The 24,867-nt window shown below is 41.2% G+C and overlaps 1 protein-coding gene across 2 annotated transcripts in view; it reads left to right on the forward strand.

Moving 5' to 3' along the window:
- The window catches only part of mapk8ip2 (mitogen-activated protein kinase 8 interacting protein 2), a 148,989-nt gene that overhangs the window by 92,907 nt on the left and 31,215 nt on the right, over positions 1 to 24,867 (forward strand). The gene's annotated exons all lie outside the window — the stretch shown is intronic.

The raw sequence follows: 24,867 nt of genomic DNA on the forward strand, positions 1-24,867 counted from the left end.
CGTTTAGAGTTCATTTTCCCAACGGCACTTGTAACTTTTGCCTGTCACATTTCATGGCCCTTGATAATGTCCCTATTTTAATATCGAAGTAGATATTTCCGTTTCTCCCACATACATGATTCTCTCACCTGAGCTTGTTCTCTGTCTCCACTCTCACTCCACTCGCGCTCTCAGCACCCCGCGACCCTGGTTTATGGTCCGATAGGAGTGGTAAAAGTCACTGACTCTCATTGCACGACTTTGTCGCTCTTTCTTCAGCCAGTTAGGGAGGGTTTTGAAATTTACACACACTGTCTATGGTCAAATTATTCCTACCATGCATTAAGACACGATCTGACGTCACCTACCATGATAACCTAAAAAAAACCACAGATAATAACAACAGTTATGTTCATTACATTTCTGTTTCAGGAAACCAGACAAACATTGACTATATGACGAATTAAGACATGAACCTTTTCTTAATACCATCTCGAAGACAAATGTCAAAAAGCATAAGAATGTTACTGCTAAAACCTTTTTATATATTAGCCCATACTCCCTTATTCTACTGGCGACCTCTAGGAAGAGTTAGCAGATAATTAGCATAATTCCCACTCCAGGATCCCAATCTGGTGACATTTTTATCAAAACAAAAACACAACATGAAATCAGCAATATACATATCACAATCCATTTGAAGTAACTGTCATCCCTTATTAACATATCTTTTCCTTTCTATGTGAAGCCTGAACACAGTACCACTGTATAAGTACCCAAAAACCATGACCTCAGGGAACCGGTAATTTTCCGCTTTCACACACATGATTAAACAAAAACATGTTAAATCAAAAATAAACCAATTCGAATAACTAATCAACTTAGAATTACAACTCTTTAAATCAAATCAAATCAAATGGGCCATCAAATGTTATTTGTCGCATACACATGGTTAGCAGATGTTAATGCGAGTGTAGCGAAATGCTTGTGCTTCTAGTTCCGACAATACAGTAATAACCAACAAGTAATCTAACTAACAATTCCAAAACTACTGTCTTATACACAGTGTAAGGGGATAAAGAATATGTACATAAGGATATATGAATGAGTGATGGTACAGAGCAGCATAGGCAAGATACAGTAGATGGTATCGAGTACAGTATATACATATGAGATGAGTATGTAAACAAAGTGGCATAGTTAAAGTGGCTAGTGATACTCCCTCTGGAAATAATAATAATCTCCTAAAGTAATGGTACAATTTGGATAGAGAATGGTGTTTCTCATTAATTTTATAATGAAATCCCCCTGTTCTGTCAATTTCTAATGAGGGTGATCATTTCTCATTAGGATTTTTTTGTATACAGGGCTTTCTACACCATTAAAATGTTTCCTCTCCCTTCCTTTCCCTGTCCTTCGGAAAAGATTTAAATAACTCTTCAAAACATTTCCATCCTCCTGCATACCCAATTTAACTGAATTGAAAAGACCCCATCCAATACATCCCACAACACGGCGACACACGGTGTCTCTCCACCGAGTCTAACCATTCACTGGTTAGTGAATGCACGGGTTGTGAATGCACTGCACGGGTTTCAGTCCAAATGACCTTGTGTTTGGACATAGGGTGCGTGGACTTTTATCTGTTCTCCAGGATGACTGGAAGTCTCCCGAGCCACCTCAGTCCCTGTTATCTTGTGTGGGGGATTTCCGGCGACGGCTGTACGCCGCTGGTGAAATGGCTAAAGAGAAGTTATCATCTTCACAGGAGAGGATGAAGGGCATATTTGATCGCCGAACTGAGCCTCGTCACTTTAGTCCGGGTGACCAGGTTCTTGCTCTGCTGCCAATTGTTGGTTCTCCTTTTCAAGCCAAGTTTCAAGGTCCATATACAGTGGTGCGCCAGTACACTGAGCAAAATTATCTAGTTGCCACTCCAGAACGGAGGAAAGCACACCAGTTGTGCCATCTAAATCTGTTAAAACCCTATTATACATGTTCCTCTGAGACTGAACAGTGGGATTCTACAGAGGACGGTAAACCTGTTCTATTGGCTAATACCGTTGTTTCCTTGGGTTCTTGTCGTGCTAGATCTGTGCATGAGGAGGAAGATGTTCCTGGTCCTGACGATTGTATATTGCAGGGTAGATTGAAAAATCCAGAAACACTGGATATTTTAGACAGTCTTCTCACTCACCTACCTGTTGATGGGCGGAAAGAGATGGTTGGTCTGATTCAGAGATTTCCAGGTTTGTTTTCTGATACACCTACACGTACAAACTTAATAGAACATGATATTGACATTTGAGATGCTGATCCCATTCGTCAGCGTTTCTATAGAGGTTCTTCAGAGAAACTATGTTGTCTGGATGCTGAGGTCAAGTACATGCTGGAGAGTAAGATAACAGAGCCTTCTTTCTCCAGTTGGGCTTCTCCCTGTATCTTGGTCAGTAAACCGGATGGAACAAACCGTTTTTGTACGGACTACCGTAAGGTAAACAGTGTCACAAAGCCAGATTCATTTCCTCTTCCTCGGATGGAGGGCTGTGTTGATCAAGTCGGTGCAGCTAAGTTTGTGAGCAAATTTGACCTGGCTATTGGCAGTGGCACTGACGACTAGGACACGTGAAATCTCTGCCTGTATTACACCCTTTGGTCTGTACTCGTATTCGGTTATGAGTTTCGGTCTGCGTAATGCACCTGCCACTTTTCAGCGACTTATGAACAGGGTTGTCGCCGGTCTGACTGGGTGCGCTGTTTATTTGGACGATATAGTGATATATGCAGATACTTGGGAAGAACATCTGTCCCGTATTCAAGCCTTGTTTGAATGCCTGGCTGCGGGTCGACTCACAATCAATCTGGCTAAATGTGAGTTTGCTCAGGCGACCGTTACATACCTTGGAAAAGTGGTTGGGCAGGGGGAAGTGCGTTCTGTTCGGGCTAAAGTGGTGGCTATTGATGCTTTTCCACCACCAACTACTAAAAAGGAACTGATGCGTTTCTTGGGCATGATTGGTTATTACCATAGTTTTTGTAATAACTTCTCTACTGTGTTCGCTCACTTGACAGATATGCTGAAAGCTAAGGCTGTTTACGTTTGGTCTACTCGTTGTCAACACGCTTTTGAAGATGCAAAAAGGTTGCTTACCTCAACTCCGGTGCTGGCCGCTCCTCACGTGGATTTGTTATTTACCTTGCATGTGGATGCTAGTCATGTGGGGGCAGGTGCAGTTTTGTTGCAAGCTGATGTGTCTGGGGTTGAGAGGCCTGTTAGTTTCTTTTCCAAAAAGTTTAACTTATCAGTTGAACTATTTGGTTATTGAAAAGGAAGCGCTAACACTCATTTGGGCGCTACAACACTTCGAAGTGTATGTCGGGTCGGAGGTAGTACCTATTGTGGTCTACACCGACCATAACCCCCTCACTTTTTTGAGGTCCATGATGTGTCCGAACCAGAGGATAATGCGATGGTGTTTATTTTTACAATCAGTCCATCTCATTCCATCAGTCCGGGGGACTGAAAACGTGATTGCTGATGCGCTCTCTCGTGCGCCCTGTTCCTAAATGTTTACGTGACTGACCATTGTTTCGTATTGTCACGTTCTCTCTGTCCTGTCTGCTCCATCCTGGTCTTATTTTCTTCTTTCCTCTTAAATGTTGCTTCCTGTGCGAAGGTTGCTGAGGTCTGGGGAGGAGGTTGGCTGGAGCAAATTGTAAGTGTGAACACGTAACCCTCATCAATTTGTGGCGCAGAAGCTGTGTAAATTTGGAACACAGAGGCTGATATTTTGTTCCGGGGTCCTTGTTGGTCCCCGGTTTTATGGGGGGGTGACGACCCTCCCACTGTCTGCCGTATTCTCTCTTTGTTGTTTCCTTATTAGGATGCTGGTGGGTGGAGTTGGGAGGATCGTCAGCTATATGGGAAACACCTGGGCCCGGTGTCTCCCAGGATAAATACACCACTTCCCCATTCATGGAGGAGACTCTCTCCATGCAGACACCTTTATAGATTTAGTTGTGTTTCTTGGTGTTTTTTTGGTTGTTTGCTTTAGCATCTTTCAACACCCTGCATTATCACATTCATGCATGCAAAACACTCACTTACACTACTGATTACTGATTACACACACTATTGTATATCATACTTAGTTACTTATTTAATAAATATATATTTTGTTACTCCTTATCTCCACGTTGTCTCCCTTTTGTTACGGGCTTTGAGCCGGTTCGCGACACATAGGAACTGTAAATTGAGTCCTAAGTCAATGGATACTGTAATTGCATTGAATATAAAACTACAAAATAAAAAGTGTTTTCTATCCAAATCTACCAATATATCCATATCCTAGCTTCTGGGCCTGAGTAGCAGACAGTTTACTTTGGGCACGCTTTTCATCCGGGGGTGAAAATAGTGCCCCCTACCCTAGAGAAGTTAATTTACTGGGTAACTGACATGCTTCTGATAATGCCTCTACCTCCAGACCATTTTTATTGGTTTTCCTGTTGCTGCTAACATGCCGCGATGTGACCACAATGTACCGAAATCAAAAGCTACTCCAAATGCATCCCACACACAGCGTACCCCATTACATTACTCTCTTCTCTTCTGTGTTCATGTGACTAGAGCCATCTGTATACAATATTTTTCCTAATTCCAATGCTGTCTCTTGCAAATCAGGCCTAAGTTTTGGAGTAACCTGATCTGGGTCAGATGTATGCGATTCACCCTCCCCATGCGAAAGCATGAACAACGCAGGTTTCAAAGCACCAATCTTATGAAATTGTAGATTTTCCCCATTTAACGTTAACTCCCATTTTGTCCATCTTGCACTAGTAACATGTTGTGCTTTCATGCTGATCACTATGGTTGCTACTGCGTGTGGAACATACAAATCTACTTTTTGACCCATTGTAATGGAAGCCGTGTTATGCAACACCATTTCAGTCACCTTGTACCGCCCTAAGGCACGGTGGCATTCCTTTTGCTACCAAGTCTAGTGATTTACTCCAGTACATTACTGGTCTCTATCTACCCCCACAACTCTTCGCAACCACCGTGTCACAACGTCCCTCCTGTTCATTAACAACATTTTTAAAACAGATCCCAATGCTGGCACTTGACAAAATGCTTTTTTAACTCGACAAACGCTTCCTCACACTCTTGATTCCACTCTATCCTCTTATGGGGACCCTTCTCCCCTTTTGTCAACTCTGTACGTGTCTCAGAAACTTCAGAGAATGATTAAATAAAATGTCTAACAAAATGGAAAACTCCTAAAGTTTTCCTGAGCATGCAGTGTTTGGCCGTGCCAAAGAACACATTGTTTCTACCCAATCCCGGGTAATGTGTATCTTGCTCTTCGAATTCAAAACCCCCAAATATGTTTCCTCTTGCTTTGCTAGTTGTGCTTTATGACCCTGTTCTGCCAAATTGTCTACCAATGTGGTGCGGTCTCGCATATGAGTTTCTTCGTCTTTTGATACTATTAACGAATCATCCACGTATTGTACCAACACAGAACATACCATTACACCCTTTTAATGATTGTTTCAATGCAAAAGGATATCAAGTGGATCTCATACATCTTCCATCACATAGAAAATGTAATCTCTATGAACTACTTATTGATCGAGCAGAGACTATACACCGCTAGGTGAAAATTCTTGGTAATCTCTCCATTCTTGTTAATCTCAAAATTATTAGTTGTCGCTCTTTTGAAAAAGATGCAAACGCTTGTATAGCTGAATTTCCTGCTAATGCACTAGGTTCCAGTATCACCTTTTACTCATTCTTCCAATGCCCGATAGTCCCACATCTAAAACAGGGAGCTATCTCCTTACGCTTTGATGTTTTTTTTCCTTCACTTTTTTGAAACTATAGTCAGTCATTTTCTCTACGGCCCAATTAATCCCTCGCACGTCTGCGAGTTGAGCGGAGTTATATTCCACTCTCAAAACATCGTCTTGAATTAAATCTACTATCCCTGTATTCATTACGGGTTTACAGTGATGCATTTTCTGTTGATAGAATGCTGACATCAAAACGCTGGTATAGTTAGCTTTTGATTCTGGTTTTATGTCCTTGTGCCAGGTCATAATTGCCTCCCTGAATTCTTTATTTGATTTGAATTCACCGTCAGCAGGAAAATGTTGTCCACTTTTATCTAATTTGCAATTTTTTCCCCATATTCCAGCTGAATTGGTAGAATGCTCGTCTGCGTCTCTTAGCGCTTCCATGGCTTTATTAAATTCTGCTAGCTCTATTTTATAGGGAGAAACGGGTCCCGACAGTGTTCAGGGTATTTCAGATTTTTTCACGTCTATAATACACTCCTTCTATTAACTGCCAGGTCGTAGTTGCAAATGAGAACTTGTTCTCAACTAGCCTACCTTGTTAAATAAAGGTGAAATAAAAAATAAATAAATAAACTGTTTTTAAGATGGCACTACACACTTCCCCGGATAATAATTCATTGGTCATGGCACTTAATACCTTGTATTATAACCAATGCCATAAACGTCTGCAAATCTATTACTGTAGAATACGGACAGGACTTTATGTACTATCCCAAATATCCCTATTATTGATAACCCACATCATCTCTCATCGCGCCCTCTCCCCATAGGGCATAAACCAACCTCTTTCACACACATTCACACCCTGTGCTCTCACGGCCACTGCAACTGGGCCTTTTGCCCTTACGGGTCTATATACCGTTAAACTATTGTTTTACTCAACACAGGATTTTTTTCCCTCTTTTTTATTTCACCTTTATTTAACCAGGTAGGTTAGTTGAGAACAAGTTCTCATTTGCAACTGCGACCTGGCCAAGATAAAGCATAGCAGTGTGAACAGACAACAACACAGAGTTACACATCGATTAAACAATAAACAATTCAATAACATAGTAGAAAAATAATTATCTATATACATTGTGTGCAAAAGGCATGAGGAGGTAGGCAATAAATAGGCCATAGGAGTGAATAATTACAATTTAGTAGATTAACACGAGTGATAAATGATCAGATGAACATGTGCAGGTAGAGATACTGGTGTGCAAAAGAGCAGAAAAGTAAATAAAATAAAAACAGTATGGGGCTGAGGTAGGTAAATTGGGTGGGCTATATACCGATGGACTATGTACAGCTGCAGCGATCGGTTAGCTGCTCAGATAGTAGATGTTTAAAGTTGGTGAGGGAGATAAAAGTCTCCAACTTCAGCGATGTTTGCAATTCGTTCCAGTCGCAGGCAGCAGAGAACTGGAAGGAAAGGCGGCCAAATTTGGTTTTGGCTTTAGGGATGATCAGTGAGATACACCTGCTGGAGCGCGTGCTACGGGTGGGTGATGCCATTGTGACCAGTGAACTGAGATAAGGCGGAGCTTTACCTAGCATAGACTTGTAGATGACCTGGAGCCAGTGGGTCTGGTGACAAACATGTAGCGAGGGCCAGCCGACTAGAGCATACAGGTCGCAGTGATGGGTGGTATAAGGTGCTTTAGTAACAAAACGGATGGCACTGTGATAAACTGCATCCAGTTTGCTTTGTAGAGTATTGGAAGCTATTTTGTAGATGACATCGCCGAAGTCGAAGATCGGTAGGATATTCAGTTTTACTAGGGTATGTTTGGCGGCGTGAGTGAAGGAGGCTTTGTTGCGAAATAGAAAGCAGACTCTAGATTTGATTTTGGATTGGAGATGTTTGATGAGTCTGGAAGGAGAGTTTGCAGTCTAGCCAGACACCTAGGTACTTATAGATGTCCACATATTCTAGGTCGGAACCATCCAGGGTGGTGATGCTAGTGGGGCATGCGGGTGCAGGCAGCGAACGGTTGAAAAGCATGCATTTGATTTTACTAGCGTTTAAGAGCAGGTGGAGGCCACGGAAGGAGTGTTGTATGGCATTGAAGCTCGTTTGGAGGTTAGATAGCACAGTGTCCAAGGAAGGGCCAGAAGTATACAGAATGGTGTCGTCTGCGTAGAGGTGGATCAGGGAATTGCCCGCAGCAAGAGCAACATCATTGATATATACAGAGAAAAGAGTCGGCCCGAGAATCGAAACCTGTGGTACCCCCATAGAGACTGCCAGAGGACCGGACAACATGCCCTCCGATTTGACACACTAAACTCTGTCTGCAAAGTAGTTGGTGAACCAGGCAAGGCAGTCATTAGAAAAACCAAGGCTACTGAGTCTGCCGATAAGAATATGGTGATTGACAGAGTCGAAAGCCTTGGCCAGGTCGATTAAGACGGCTCTACAGTACTGTCTTTTATCGATATATATATATGGCGGTTATGATATCGTTTAGTACCTTGAGCGTGGCTGAGGTGCACCCGTGACTGGCTCGGAAACCGGATTGCACAGCGGAGAAGGTACGGTGGGATTTGAGGACTTCCCCTCTCTCTATTAGATTTTACACTCCACAGACTTTATGCTCGGGACTTTATCTATGAGATTCTCCACAGGAACTATCCTGCTTGGTCCCAAGCAGATTAACCCTCCACAGATCTGCTTCTGCTCAGGACTTACTCTTGAAATTATACCCTCCACAGGAACTATCCTGCTCGGCACTCATGAGATTTACCCTCCACAGATCTGCTTCTGCTCAGGACTTACTCTTGAAATTATACCCTCCACAGGAACTATCCTGCTCGGCACTCATGAGATTTACCCTCCACAGATCCATCCTGCTCGGGACTATATACTTATATGGTACTAGCATATACCACAAAGCTACGACCGGTCATCACACAATGGGCCTATAGAATTAAACTTAGGCTCTCCAGGTCCGTATCCCATAATTAGTTCAGCCAACGATTCTCATTTTCCCAAGATGTCAAAATGAGTGGAATAAGATATAGGAACTAGCCTACCTTGTTTGTTTCCAGCTCTGCTCCACTGATCTGGACTACGATGAATCCTGCCGACAACGCCATCTGTTATAACTCACGGACACTAGATAAGCTTTAACCAAGTTGAACTATTCCCAGGGGTTCTGTATAGGTGTATTCAGACAGCAAAACATTTCAATCCATCACAGTTACATACAACCCACTTAAGACACTCCTTCTTCTTTCCAATCCTTGCATCTTAACAACATCAACCTACTCAGATTTTCTACACACATAATATGTTGACTCCATTTTTTAGCATATGTGGCATTGGCTCACAGGCAAACAGGCAAGGGAATAAAACAAATTTTGCAATAAAGCTTTTTCTTGAATTCTAAATATTTGACATTTGTAAGCTCTAATTTTGACCGTCATAATACCTCTGATGGCAGTAACTTTACAAGCACTAATTATGGTCAATTTAGACTGAGAATAGTATCTAGTTATGGTAAAGGGTGAAATAAGTATAGCCAGTTATAATTTAAGGGTTTAGCAGATTATAAAAAAGATCAGTCTTTACGTGGCTAAAAGAAAAGCAATATAACATATACTGTTTACAGGAAACTCTACATCCTTAAATAAAGTTGCGTGGGAAAATGGGGTGGTGAAATAATTTTCTGTCATGGACAAAGGAACTCCAAATTTGATGATATTAATTAACAAAAATTTCAATCTGAATAAGCAAATAGTCAGGAATGATTCGCAAGGAAGGTGGATCTTGTTGAATATGAAAGTGGACGAAAAAGAGATTTGGCTCATTAAGGAAATCTCAAATATTTTGGACACATTAGAAATAGTGGATATTTGGAGACTAAAAAACCCCGACCTAGTGAAATATACATGGAGGAGACTTAATCATGCTAGTCATCTTGACTACATTCTTGTCTCTTTCTCTCTTGCATCAAAGGTTAAGAAGGTTTTATTAGGGGACAGAATATGATCGGATCATCATCTAATTTCATTTAACATTTACATTTAAGTCATTTAGCAGACGCTCTTATCCAGAGCGACTTACAAATTGGTGCATTCACCTTATGACATCCAGTGGAACAGCCACTTTACAATAGTGCATCTAAATCTTTTAAGGGGGGTGAGAAGGATTACTTTATCCTATCCTAGGTATTCCTTAAAGAGGTGGGGTTTCAGGTGTCTCCGGAAGGTGGTGATTGACTCCGCTGTCCTGGCGTCGTGAGGGAGTGTGTTCCACCATTGGGGAGCCAGAGCAGCGAACAGTTTTGACTGGGCTGAGCGGGAACTGTACTTCCTCAGTGGTAGGGAGGCGAGCAGGCCAGAGGTGGATGAACGCAGTGCCCTTGTTTGGGTGTAGGGCCTGATCAGAGCCTGGAGGTACTGAGGTGCCGTTCCCCTCACAGCTCCGTAGGCAAGCACCATGGTCTTGTAGCGGATGCGAGCTTCAACTGGAAGCCAGTGGAGAGAGCGGAGGAGCGGGGTGACGTGAGAGAACTTGGGAAGGTTGAACACCAGACGGGCTGCGGCGTTCTGGATGAGTTGTAGGGGTTTAATGGCACAGGCAGGGAGCCCAGCCAACAGCGAGTTGCAGTAATCCAGACGGGAGATGACAAGTGCCTGGATTAGGACCTGTGCCGCTTCCTGTGTGAGGCAGGGTCGTACTCTGCGGATGTTGTAGAGCATGAACCTACAGGAACGGGCCACCTAATTGGCATTCACATAACTTTTATAGATTTTCCACGTGGATGGGGATATTAGAAATTTAATAAAAGTTTACTAGAGGACAACTTATTTTTAAATAAGACAAAATCATTTATAACTGAAAAGGTTCAGTATAATATTGGTTCAGCAATACCCCTTATTGTTTGGGATACCTTTAAATGTACCTTCAGAGGTAATTTATTTCAATATTCATCAGTAATTAAAAAGCAGTTTCTGGCTAGAGACAAGACTAATAAGGGAAATCAATGAACTAATGGTACAGGTAGATAGCAATAAAGACGATACTACAGAGATATAGGAAAAACAAAAAGAACTTTAACTTATTCAAGAACGATCTAAGTACATTATTACAAAAATAAAGCAAATTGGATGGAATATGGAGAAAAATGCACAAAACTCTTAATGAATCTCCAATACAGGAAGGCTAAGCAAAATAATTTCCAGAAATTCATTACTGAAGACGGATCTATGATTCTCCTAATGATATTTTAAAAAAGGAAGCTAAATATTTTAGGCAGATGTTCTCTTTTCTGTCTCATCCTCTCCCACTGAATGAAGATTAAAGAGGAATAACTTTTTGAGGCTTTTAAATCCTTTCAGTCTGATAAAAACCCAGGGCTTGGTGGCATACTTTTTTGATATACTAAAAGCTCCATTGTTCGATTGTTTTAACTACTCCTATAGAAATGGTAGTTTGTCAGGTACTCAGCAGGATGGTCTGATTTCTCTATTATTAAAACAAGACCCAGATGGCAAATATAAAGAGGCCCCTTACACTTCAATGTTGTGATGCAAAAATACTAGCGAAATGCATAGCACGGGCTTCACCAGGTATTGTTCATCCTGATCAGACAAGTTTTTTACATGGACGATACATTGGAGATAATATACCACAACTACTAGAAATAATAGAACATCATGAAACATCTAAGAAGCCAGGCCTGGTATTTATAGTGGATTTTGAAAAGGCATTAATAAAGTAAGACTGGATTTTATTTATAAATGCCTGGATATTTTCAATTTCTCTTATAAAATGGGTAAAAATAATGTATAGCAACGTCAGGTGTAAAATAGTAAATAACAGCTACTTCTCAGAGTTTTGAATTGTCAAGAGGAGTTAAATAAGGGTGTCCGCAGTCATCATATCTATTCATTATGGCCATCAAAATGCTAGCTATTAAAATCAGACCCAATAACAACATTAGAGGATTAGAAATCCAAGACTTAAAAACAATGGTGTCCATGTATATCGATGACTCAACTTTTCTGTACTCTCAGGACTAAAACCTAATTATGATAAGTGTACAATATTATGTATTAGTGTACAATATTATTTTAAAAATAAAACTTTTATATTACCCTGCAGTTTACCTATAAAATGGGCTGATGGCGAAGTACACATACTTGGTATTCATATCACAAAATATGTAAATAAGCTCTCCACAATGAATTTCAATAGGAAACTTGTAAAAACAGACAAGATCCTGCAACCATGGAGAGGTAAATACAGTGGCTTGTGAAAGTATTCACCCTCTTGGCATTTTTCCTATTTTGTTGCCTGGAATTAAAATATATATATATTTTTTGGTGGGGGGGGTTGGGGGTTGTATAAATGATGCAAAATATTTTTTATTGTGAAGCAAACAAGAAATAAGACCAAAAAAACTGAAGACTTGAGCGTGCATAACTATTCACCCCCCAAAGCCAATACTTTGTAGAGCCAGCTTTTGCAGCAATTTCAGCTGCAAGTCGCTTGGGGCATCTTGCCACTGGGATTCTTTCCCATTCTTCAAGACAAAACTGCTCCAGCTCCTTCAAGTTGGATGGGTTCCACTGGTGGACAGCAATTTTTAAGTTATACCACATATTCTCAATTGGATTCAGGTCTGGGCTTTGACTAGGCCATTCCAAGACATTTAAATGTTTCCCCTTAAACCACTCAAGTCTTGCTTTAGCAGCATGCTTTGGGTCATTGTCCTTTGGGAAGGTGAACCTCCGTCCCAGTCTCAAATCTCTGGAAGACTGAAACAGGTTTCCCTCAAGAATTTCCCTGTATTTACAGGCATACCATTCCTTCAATTCCCAGGCCTTGCCGATGAAAAACATCCCCACAGCACGATGCTGCCACAACCATGCTTCCCTGTGGTGGATGGTGTTCTCGGAGTGATGAGAGGTGTTGGGTTTGCGCCAGACATTGCGGTTTCCTTGATGGCCAAAAAGCTACATTTTTGTCTCATCTGACCAGACCTTCTTCCATATGTTTGGGGAATCTCCCACATGCCTTTGGCTTATTTTTATATTTAAGCAATGGCTTTTTTTCTGGACACTTCTGTAAAGCCCAGCTCTGTGGAGTGTACAGCTTAGTGGTCCTATGTATAGATACTCCAATCTCCCGCTGTGGAGCTTTGCAGCTCCTTCAGGGTTATCTTTGGTCTCTTTGTTGCCTCTCTGATTAATGCCCTCCTTGCCTGGTCTGTGAGGTTTGGTGGGCGGCCCTCTCTTGGCAGGTTTGTTGTGGTGCCATATTCTCTCCATTTTTGATAATGTTGTTCATGGTGCTCCGTGGGATGTTCAAAGTTTCTGATATTTTTTTATAACCCAACCCTGATCTGTACTTCTTAACAACTTTGTCCCTGACCTGTTTGGAGAGATTCTTGGTCCTCATGGTGCCCCTTGCTTAGTGGTGTTGCAGACTCTGGGTCCTTTCAGAACAGGTGTATATATACTGAGATCATGTGACACTTAGATTGCACACAGGTAGACTTTATTTAACTAATTATGTGACTTCTGAAGGTAATTGGTTGCACCAGATCTTATTTAGGGCTTCATAGAAAAGGGGGTGAATACATATGTACACACCACTTTTTATTTTTTTAGAATATTTTTTTTGAACAAGTTACTTTTTCATTTCAATTCGCCAATTTGGACTATTTTGTGTAAGTCTGTTACATGAAATCCAAATAATCAATTTAAATTACAGGTTGTCATGCAACAAAATAGGACAAACGCCAAGGGGGATGAATACTTTTCCAAGGCACTCTACCTTTCTATTCATGAAAAATTGCCCTGATTAACTCCTTAGTCATATCTCACTTTACTCACTTACTTATGGCGCTGCCTACTCCTGATGATTCGTTTTTCAAATCATATGAGCAAAAAAAGATTTAGCTTTATATGGGACGCTAAACCAGACAAAATAAAGTGTGCCTATCTATATAATGAATATAAATTGGGTGGGTTGAGATTATAAAATAAAAAAACGCTAAACCTCTCTCTTAAAGTGTCACTTATTCAAAAATGTTACTTGAACCCTAATTGGTTCTCAAGTAGATTACTAAGAAAAGCTCATCAATTGTCAAAAAATTGCCATTTAGCCTTTGTGCAGATTGCCATGTAACATTTTCGATGAAAAAAATGATACTTTTTTCAAAGTATCTCTCTTTTTCAAACAAGTATTGCAGAGCTGGCTACAATTTCAATTTCATCCCCCTGAAATGATAGAACAAATGTTACAACAAATATTATGGCTGAACTCAAATGTGCTGGTTGATAAAATCCCAGTATTTATGGGAAAGATGTTTGAAAAGTGTATTTTGTTCTTAAATTATATTGTAAATTGGAATGGTGGGGTTATGTTCTTCATGGAGTTATCAGAATTGTACAGGAAGGTCTGCTCAATCCAAGAGTACGACTAATTGATTACAGCATTACCCCAAAAATGGAGGAGGCAGGTGGCAGCGGGAGGAGGTAGGGAACTGGTCTGTCTGCCCAATATAAAGGATCAAAACTGTCAGAGGAATAAAAAGAGCATAAATAGGAAAGTATACCAGTTTAATTTGAGGACTAGGATGTTGACAACTGTCCCATACAGATTGCAAAATAGTGGGGAAGAGATTTTTGATGTACCAATTCCATGGTACAGGGTGTATGAGTTGATATGTAAAACAATGCAAGATTAAAGACTTCATATTTTTCAGCTAAAATTATTCTAAACCATTTATTTTGGTATTGCCCTTAGGTAGCCTGTTTCTGTTCTTAGGTTCAGGAATGGCTGAAAATGCATAGCATTGATCTAAAATTGACCCTAGAAATAGTACTGTTAGGAGAACTGGAGAGACCGGGTCAGTCAATTACTAATATACTAATACTTTTAGCAAAATGATTTATCTTCAACTCGCAATATGTAGTTTCTATTCGATTAGATAGATTGACATTGTACGTTAAACATCATAGCATAGTTGAAAGATATATGTTGCGTAAAAATCCGAAGAGGGTGGCCAGCAGAGATAGATGGGAAGGGCTGAGGGAAGCTGAGGGTTGGGATGTGGAAATGGAGACAAGTGGGAGTGGAGTTACCGTGCTTGAGATACAATGATGGTCGAAGATAAAAGTAAAAAATAAAGTCAGTGTTTTACAGCTAATGCCGGTTTGCCTGAGGCTGATGCCATGCAGGTGTTTGTACACATGCATAAGCACACGCTCTCATTCAAATAAACGCATACAAGAACACACACATACATGTAATAGTGCCAGACATGCACACAAACATATACAGTTGGCATTGTTATGATTTTAGTTGTCCTTTGCTTTAAAAAAAATGTTTGTTTTTTTACATTATTGTTTGCTGTTTTCTTCTGTTTTTTCTTTTTTCTCTTTAGTTCATTCTCTTGGTTGTTGGTGCTTGGGGGTGTGGAATGGAATGGAATTATTTCAAGTTGTTATTTTATTTAAAAATCTTGGGGGGAGCTGTGGGAGGGGTCTCGGATGGTTTAAGGACAGCTATTGGGGAACTGTGGGGTGATCTTGGAGGGTTCGGGTTCACGTTTCTTTTGGGCCTGGTGGGAGATCTGTCAATGTTCCCTTGAGCAGGGCGTTGACCCTGGATACTTCTGTGTATTGCTCTGAATGAGAGTCTGTTGGATGACTAGTATGGTGTAATTGTTTAGCGGGTTTGCTGCAAGTATATTGTATGTTGTATGCTTCGGGGTACATAAAAAATAAATACCTTTTTTTTTTTTTAAATGATCAAACACCCAATTTGACAGAGCTTGAAGAATTTTGAAAATAATAATGGGTAAATGTTGAACAATTCAGGTGTGGAAAGCTCTTAAACACTCACAGCAAGACTCACAGCTGTAATTGTTGCCAAGGTGCATCCACAAAGTTTTGACTTGTGTTAATTAGATATTTCTGTAATTCATTTTCAATACATGTTTTCACTTTGTAATTATGGGGTATTGTGTGTAGATGGGTGAGAAAAAAATGGTTTAATCAATTTAGAATTCAGGATGTATCACAACAACAACACGTATGAATACTTCATGAAGGTACTTTATATTTTCCTTTTCTTCCCTGTTCTTTCTTCTCTCTCCATTTCTCTCTCTCTAACAGTGATTAATGCCCCTGCTCATATGCATTATTCATAGTATGACATAGCAAAGCGGTAGAAGACAAATAGGGTCAGTGGGTCTGTGTCTCTCAGATACTGTACTCTGGTAGATCTCTCCTCTATATGCACTAATTTACAGAAAAGGAATGACATCATTGCTGGTGTTAGAGATATAATTAGGGCGATGAGAAAAGCCATTAGGATTATTAATCAATCACCAGTGACTAGATGATATTGATCAATTAGGAGGTAATCACTATTAATCCATCTGTTTTAGAATTTGCATAGATTTAATATGAATATGTGAGTTTGGTTTCCTGTTATTGGATATATACTCGTAGAATGTGATGAACCGATAATGTGACACAAAGCAAACTAACACATTAACAAATATTACAGCAATTTTCTCCTTCCAACAATATAAATATAGAGAGCTGCTTCAGTTAGCTCCAACATTTCAAATCATGCCTGCCCTCGCCTAAATGAGAGCTGAGAGTCTGGAAGTCTAATCATGCTCCTCTTAGCCTGTGGATCCAGGGTTTATTCTGAAACAAGAACACACTCCCAAAAACACAGCAGAGAAACACACTACCAGCCAGCCAGGTGTATGCCAGCAGACTGCTCTCACTCGTAACCCAATGCAACACACTCTATATTGTGATTTGTAGTCATATTTTTATAGCTGTAAATGGGAGCTAGGTAGAGTATTCCATTGTAGCTGTTGTTCCTGTTGAGGTTCAATAGAGGTATTTTCCCTATTAGCTGTGCTCTATGGGCCTGATTCTGACTTAGAAAATGTACGCCTTTGATACAGTCCTCTTAGTAGTCGGTATTCAGACTTACCTTATGCAGGTGCGTAAGCAGGCTTTACAGGCGTGGTTCCCTTGCACCTGCTGAATACATTTAATTAAGCCGCTGAAAACATTCCCACTTGCTGGCCAACAGATATTTGTGAGGAGTTTTATTCAATAGGGTTTTCAGTGCATTTGTCTTAAGGCATCCATTTAAATATGGTGTACCTTTTTAATTATAATTTTGTCGACAGACTACCATACATAGAAAGAACACGGGTTCAGATTATAGAGATACATGAAAGCCATCTAAATAAACTCAGAAAAAAAAGAAACATCCCTTTTTCAGGACTCTGACGTTGAAAAGATAATTTGTAAAAATCCAAATAACTTCACAGATCTTCATTGTAAAGGGTTTAAACACTGTTTCCCATGCTTCAATGAACCATAAACAATTAATCGACCTGTGGAAATGTTGTTAAGAGTTTAGCAGTTTACAGACAGTAGGCAATTAATGTCACAGTTATGAAAACTTAGGAGGCCTTTCTACTGAAGAGGCCTTTCTACTGACTCTAAAAAAACACCAAAAGAAAGATGCCCAGGGTCCCTGCTCAGCTGCATGAACGTGCCTTAGGCATGCTGCAAGGAGGCATGAGGACTGCAGATGTGGCCAGGGCAATAAATTGCAGTGTCTGTACTTGTGAGATACCTAAGACAGCGCTACAGGTAGACAGAAGGGACAGCTGATCATCCTCGCAGTGGCAGACCACGTGTAAAAACACCTGTACAGGATCTGTACAACCGAACATCACACCTGCGGGACAGGTACAGGATGGTAACAACAACTGCCCGAGTTACACCAGGAACGCACAAATCAAATCAAATTTGTCATATACACATTGTTAGCAGATGTTAATGCGAGTCTAGCGAAATGCTTGTGCTTCTATTTCCGACCATGCAGTAATATCTAACAAGTAATCTAACCTAACATTTATTACATCAATTTTTCATTATCAAAGTGGCAAGAGATGAGTCAGTATGTTGGCAGCAGCCACTCAATGTTAGTGATAGCTGTTTAACAGTCTGATGGCCTTGAGATAGAAGCTGTTTTCAGTCTCTCGGTCCCCACGTTGATGCACCTCTACTGACCTCTCCCTCTGGATGATAATGGGGTGAACAGACAGTGGCTCGGGTGGTTGTTGTCCTTGATGATCTTTATGGCCTTCCTGTGACATTGGGTGGTGTAGGTGTCCTGGAGGGCAGGGAGTTTGCCCCCGGTGATGCGTTGTGCAAATCAAATCAAATCAAATTTATTTATATAGCCCTTCGTACATCAGCTGATATCTCAAAGTGCTGTACAGAAACCCAGCCTAAAACCCCAAACAGCAAACAATGCAGGTGTAAAAGCACGGTGGCTAGGAAAAACTCCCTAGAAAGAAAAACTCCCTAGAAAAATTCCCCAGACCTCACTACTCTCTGGAGAGGCTTATGGTTGTGGGCGGAGCAGTTGCCGTACAAGGCGGTGATACAGCCCGACAGGATGCTCTCGATTGTGCATCTGTAAAAGTTTGAGTGTTTTCGGTGACACGCCAAATTTCTTCAGCCTCCTAAGGTTGTAGAGGTGCTGCTGCGCCTTCTTCACCACGCTTTCTGTGTGGGTGGACCATTTCAGTTTGTCCGTGATGTGTACGCCGAGGAACTTTAAACTTCCCACCTTCTCCACTACTGTCCTGTCGATGTGGATAGGGGGCGGCTCCCTCTGCTGTTTCCTGAAGTCCACGATCATCTCCTTTGTTTTGTTGACATTGAGTGTGAGGTTATTTTCCTGACACCACACTCCGAGGGCCCTCACCTCCTCCCTGTAGTGTCGTCTGCAATCTTGATGATTGAGTTGGAGGCGTGCATGGCCACCCAGTCATGGGTGAACAGGGAGTACAGGAGACTGCTGAGAACGCACCCTTGTGGGGCCCCAGTGTTGAGGATCAGCGGGGTGGAGATATTGTTACCTACCCTCACCACCTGGGGGCGGCCCGTCAGGAAGTCCAGGACCCAGTTGCACAGGGTGGGGTCGAGACCCAGGGTAATGACGAGTTTGGAGGGTGTTAAATGCTGAGCTGTAGTCAATGAACAGCATTCTTCCATAGATATTCCTCTTGTCCACATGGGTTAGGGCAGCGTGATTGCGTCGTCTGTGGATCTATTGGGGCGGTAAGCAAATTGGAGTGGGTCTAGTGTGTCAGGAAGGGTGGTGTTGATATGGTCCTTGACTAGTCTCTCAAAGCACTTCATGATGACGGAAGTGAGTGCTACGGGGCGATAGTCATTTAGCTCAGTAACCTTCACTTTCTTGGGAACAGGAACAATGGTGGCCCTCTTGAGCATGTGGGAACAGCAGACTGGGATAACGATTGATTGAATATGTCCGTAAACACACCAGCCAGCTGGTCTGCGTATGGTATGGTCTGAGGACGTGGCTGGGGATGCTGTCTGGCCCGGCAGCCTTGCGAGGGTTAACACGTTTAAATGTTTTACTCACGTTGGCTGCGGTGAAGGAGAGTCTGCAGGTTTTGGTGGCGGGCCGTGTCAGTGGCACTGTGTTGTCCTCAAAACGAGCAAAGAAGTTGTTTAGTTTATCTGGGAGCAAGACATCGTGGTCCGCGACGGGGCTGGTTTTCCTTTTGTAGTCCGTGATTGACTGTCGACCCTGCCACATACCTCTCGTGTCTGAGCCGTTGAAATTGCAACTCTACTTTGTCTCTATACTGATGCTTAGTTTGTTTGATTGCCTGGCGGAGGGAATAGCTAGACTGTTTGTATTCGGTCATGTTTCCGGTCACCTTGCCCTGATTAAAAGCAGTGGTTGCCAATATTCCACGGTTTCTGGTTGGGCAATGATTTAATAGACGCTGTGGGTACAACATCACCGATGCACTTGCTAATAAACTCTCTCACCAAGTCAGCGTATTCATCAATGTTATTGTCCGACGCTATGCGGAACATATCCCAGTCGACGTGATCGAAGCAATCTTGAAGCGTGGAATCCGATTGTTCGAACCAGCGTTGAACATACCTGAACACGGGCGCTTCCTGTTTTAGTTTCTGTCTATATGCTGGGAGCAACAAAATGGAGTCGTGGTCAGATTTTCCGAAAGGAGGGCGGGGGAGGGCTTTATATGCGTCGCGGAAGTTAGAATAACAATAATCCAGGGTTTTGCCAGCCCGGGTTGCGCATTCGATATGCTGATAAAATTTAGGGAGCCTTGTGTGGTTTCCAGTTTACATAGAGTCAAATTAAGTTCTTTCAGGGCCGTCGATGTGTCTGATTGGGGTGGGATATACATGACTGTGATTATGATCGAAGAGAATTCTCTTGGTAGATAATGCTGTTGGCATTTGATTGTAAGGAATTCTAGGTCAGGTGAACAGAAGGACTTGAGTTCCTGTATGTTGTTATGATCACACCACGTCTCGTTAATCATAAGGTATACACCCCCGCCCTTCTTCTTACCAGAGAGATATTTGTTTCTGTCGTCGCGATGCATGAAGAAGCCGGGTGGCTGTACCAACTCTGATGACGTATCCCGAGTGAGCCATGTTTCCATGAAACAAAGAACGTTACAATCCCAGATGTCTCTCTGGAAGGCAACCCTTGCTCGGATTTCATCTACCTTGTTGTCAAGAGACTGGACGTTGGCGAGTAGTATGCTCGGGAGCGGTGCGCGATGTGCCCAGGTAATGGACCAAACAGAGGATCCGCTTCGGGAAAGTCGTATTCCTGGTCGTAATGTTGGTGAGTTGACGTTGCTCTTATATCCAATAGTTCCTCCCGACTGTGTTTAATAAAACCTAATATTTCCTGGGGTAACAATGTAAGAAATAACACATGAAAAATTTAAATACTACATAGTTTCATAGGATCGTGAAGCGAGGCGGCCATCTCTGTCGTCGCCGTCAGTGCTCTGTCGGCTCCATCAGTGCTCAGATTGTCCAAAATAGGCTGAGAGAGACTGGACTGAGGACTTGCAGGTCTGTTGTAACACAGGTCCTCAATAGACGTCACCGGCAACAACGTCGCCAACAAAGTGCTCTTCACTGACGAGGCGTGGTTTTATCTCACCAGCGGTGATGGTCGGATTCGTGTTTATCGTCGAAGGAATGAGCATTACACCAACGCAGGTACTTTGGAGCGGGATCGATTTTGGAGGTGGAGGGTCCGTCATGGTCTGGGGCGGTGTATCACAGCATCATCGGACTGAGCTTGTTGTCATTGCAGGCAATCTCAACGCTGTGCTTTACAGAGAAGACATCCTCCTCCCTCATGTGGAACCCTTCCTGCAAGCTTATCCTGACATGACATTCCATCATGACAATGCCACCAGCCATATTTCTCGTTCTGTGCGTGATTTCCTGCAAGACAGGAATGTCAGTGTTCTGCCATGGCCCACGAAGAGCCCGGATCTTGAATCTTGTTATGTTCATACAAATATTTACACATGTTAATTAAGTTTGCTGAAAATAAACACAGTTGACAGTGAGAGGACTTTTTTTGCTGAGGTTATATACATATTCGTCTCCGTTTCCGCACCAACTGGTAAACATAAAAATACTCTCATATTGTAGGTTATTTAGGCACATTTTGGAGTTAGGAAAGTATGTATGAGTCATTAAAAATATGGTTTGGAGAGCCTTTACACACTAAATACTGAATAGTGATGAATACAAAATACAGTGGTTTGATTCATCCTGAAAGTTGTCATATTAAAGTTCAATCCATGAAATATTAGAAGGTGGGGGAAAGTGTATAATAGGGGTTGAACAATAATCCTATAAATATACCCTAATCCTTACTAATCATGGAACTGTATGACAATGGTCCAGTCATGGTGAACCGTGCACCTGGCTCCAGGTTTAACCTGCTATGTGTGGTCTGACTTCCATAATGATTCCAATAGGCTGCATGTCCCATATTATTGCACAACGTTGCCTAATATGGTCCACTAATGCTAGCGACCCTCAGGAACAACTACACAGACCTGAGAGGAAAGAAAGATAATCAGAATGAAATGGAATGATGCAAAATATAAGCTACAAATTGAAGAAACTAACACTAAAGTGACAGTTATAAATGTATGTGGTATTACTGACGGTGGCTCCCGATAGTGGCTAATATTTAAAATGATACAAGGTCAGAATACTGTGTATCTGTGGACACATCCGCCACTTATTCATTTCTTAGATCTCCCCTCCGAACAAATACCAGGTGAATAGCATGCTGTTCTCATGATGAAGTTCAACGTCAGAATACTCAGAGAGGAAAGCGCATCAAAATGGAATTACGTTCCATTTACGGAAGCTTAACTCAGCCCATATGAGCTGTGATGGGCTTCTTGCTGTAGCTGTGCTGTTGTGTTATGGCTAACAGCCTCTGTTTTAGCCATGTTCATTAGAGAAGGGTGCTCTCTCTCTTTCTCACCCTCCCTCTATCAGAAAACCCAACCCTGTTAAACCAGGTTACATTCAGGATCACTGAACTTTTCAGTAAGCAATATAGCTAGTATTTAGATCAGAAACAACCCTGAGCTGAAAGTCAGAAAGTCAGATCTATGTGCATGTCCATTAGCAGAATACTTGTGACCGACACTGCAGAATCATTTAATTTATCTGGACGTAATGATGTTGTCTCCTATCCTTGAGACAGAAAGAGGTGAAAACTCATTCATAATATCCCTCTGGTTTCCCCCAGTCAGCAGAAGGGTTCTGCTTCCGCCAAGCTGCCTGAAAGGCTTGTAGTAACAGGAGGGAATGTCAGCTCTGTCTGTACCCACTAGGAGGAATGTCCTTGGGAACCTGAGAACTGGGGATCGCTCCTCAAAAGACGCACACAAACACACACAGTCATATTTATAGTTGTCCACTCTCTCCACTGTCATCAAGGATCAGATTGTAGTCGTGATAGAGGAATTCAATTCCTATATGTTTAATACCCAATTCAATTAATACACCCATTTCTAAGGATTTGTAAGAAACTTATTTGCATAAAATGGGCGGAGACCAGTCTCATAATCAAGCACTAGCGTTTATTCTCCAGAGTACTGAACATGATACAATTTACAACAGGTTATAAACTGAAAATGACATCATTAGGTTTTGAACTGTCCTGTCTCTCCTCCACTCCGGTAATATAATATAATAATATAATATATGCCATTTAGCAGACGCTTTTATCCAAAGCGACTTACAGTCATGTGTGCATACATTCTACGTATGGGTGGTCCCGGGAATCGAACCCACTACCCTGGCGTTACAAGCGCCATGCTCTACCAACTGTGCTACAGAAGGACCACAATACAATGGCAGTTTAGTTCTCAAGCCTTCCTACATCGTCTCTATCCCCAATTTAGGTAATTTATGACCAAGCCACGGTCTTCCTGTGTAGATAAGCATTCTAGCCAGTCTGACGATAAGTTCATTAGTTTCTACCAAGGAACAGACAGTCATTGTTCTAATTCTTGATTATACTTACACACATTATATTCAGTACTAGGATTAAAAGAAAATTCATACATCTATACAGTAACATACTAGTATTCTGTTTAGTCAGTCCTGATTGAAATGTATACATAATTAGTCATTTTTTATTTAAAAAATCCCTTAACAAGTCGTTCAATTTATTTGGGTTATCATGACCTCTTCTGATTGATCTGGTGATGTTTTACTGTAGATAAATGATGTCATATGTCAATGTTTAGATGTCCTCACTGTTATGAGTACATTATGATATCATAAATACACTATCAATATGACTAAAATATTACTAGATAATATAAAAGTGTAGATCACATATATTATTTTCTACTAATAAAAAGCAATCGGCCATATAAAATGTGAAGTATCTCTTGTACAGTAGGCTATGTCATGGACTTGCTCAGATAAAATGTACAGTATCTGTCACATGAATTAAACATTTAGGTACATATAAGTGTCTTATACCGGCTGAAAGCTTAAATTCTTGTTAATCTAATGGCACTGTTTGATTTACAGTAGCTATTACAATGAAAACATGCCATGTGATTGTTTGAGGACGGCACCCCACATCAAATTTCCACTGGCACAGGTTTCATACATTCAAAAATAACTGACATTTTCACTTACTTTTTTGAAAATCTTCCTCTCATTTGTCATTCAAAGGGTCCCAGCTATAACATATAGTGTTGTTTTGTTAGATAAAATCCTTCTTTATACCCCAAAAAGTATGTTTACTTGGCGCCATCGATTTGAGTAATCCACTCGTTGCTTCAACAAGTCAAAATACATTTCTATCTACTCCTCAGATACTCCGCAGATACACTAAAATGTAATCAAACTATAATATTTCTTATGGAAAGAAGTATGTTCAATTGGAAACCAATTTTAGCAGGTGCGTCCGGTCTTCATGGCGTGTGCAAACACAAAATTCCAAGACTGTGTCCCTGTACTAAAACTGATATTTCTTATTCGTTTTTGAAGTTACAAGCCTGAAACCTTGAACATAAACTGCTGATACCCTGTGGAAGCCATAGGAATTGTATCCAGGTAGCTAATTTTCTATATGACCTTTTACTTGCCTTTCTAAGAGGATGGTCTTCCGTTTTATTCTTTAGATTTTTGCCTACCATGTCTATTGTGTTATATTCTCCTACATTATTTTAACATTTCTACAAACATCAAAGTGTTTTCTTTCCAATTGTACCAATTATATACATATCCTGGCAACAGGCAGTTTACTTTGGGCACGTCATTCAGATGGAAATTGAGAAAAAAGGGGCCTATCCCTAAGAAGTTATTAAATAGTACCCGCAAAACACCAGTTTCAACGTCAACAGTGAAGAGACGAGTTGCAAAGAAAAAGCCATATCTCTGTCCAGTGTCTGTGTTCTTTTGCCCATCTTAATTTTTTATTTTTATTGGTCGGTCTGAGATATGGCTTTTCTTTGCAACTCTGCCTAGCAGGCCAGCATCCCGGAGTCACTTCTTCACTGTTGATTGCAGTGCTTTGATGTGTGTTTGAACGCTGATACGTATACTGCAGTGCATGATTACAGAATGTTGTGTTATATTCTTCTTGTAGGCTGCTATGGGTTT

The sequence above is a fragment of the Oncorhynchus keta genome, chromosome 17, assembly GCF_023373465.1.
Source record: "Oncorhynchus keta strain PuntledgeMale-10-30-2019 chromosome 17, Oket_V2, whole genome shotgun sequence".
NCBI lineage: Eukaryota > Metazoa > Chordata > Actinopteri > Salmoniformes > Salmonidae > Oncorhynchus > Oncorhynchus keta.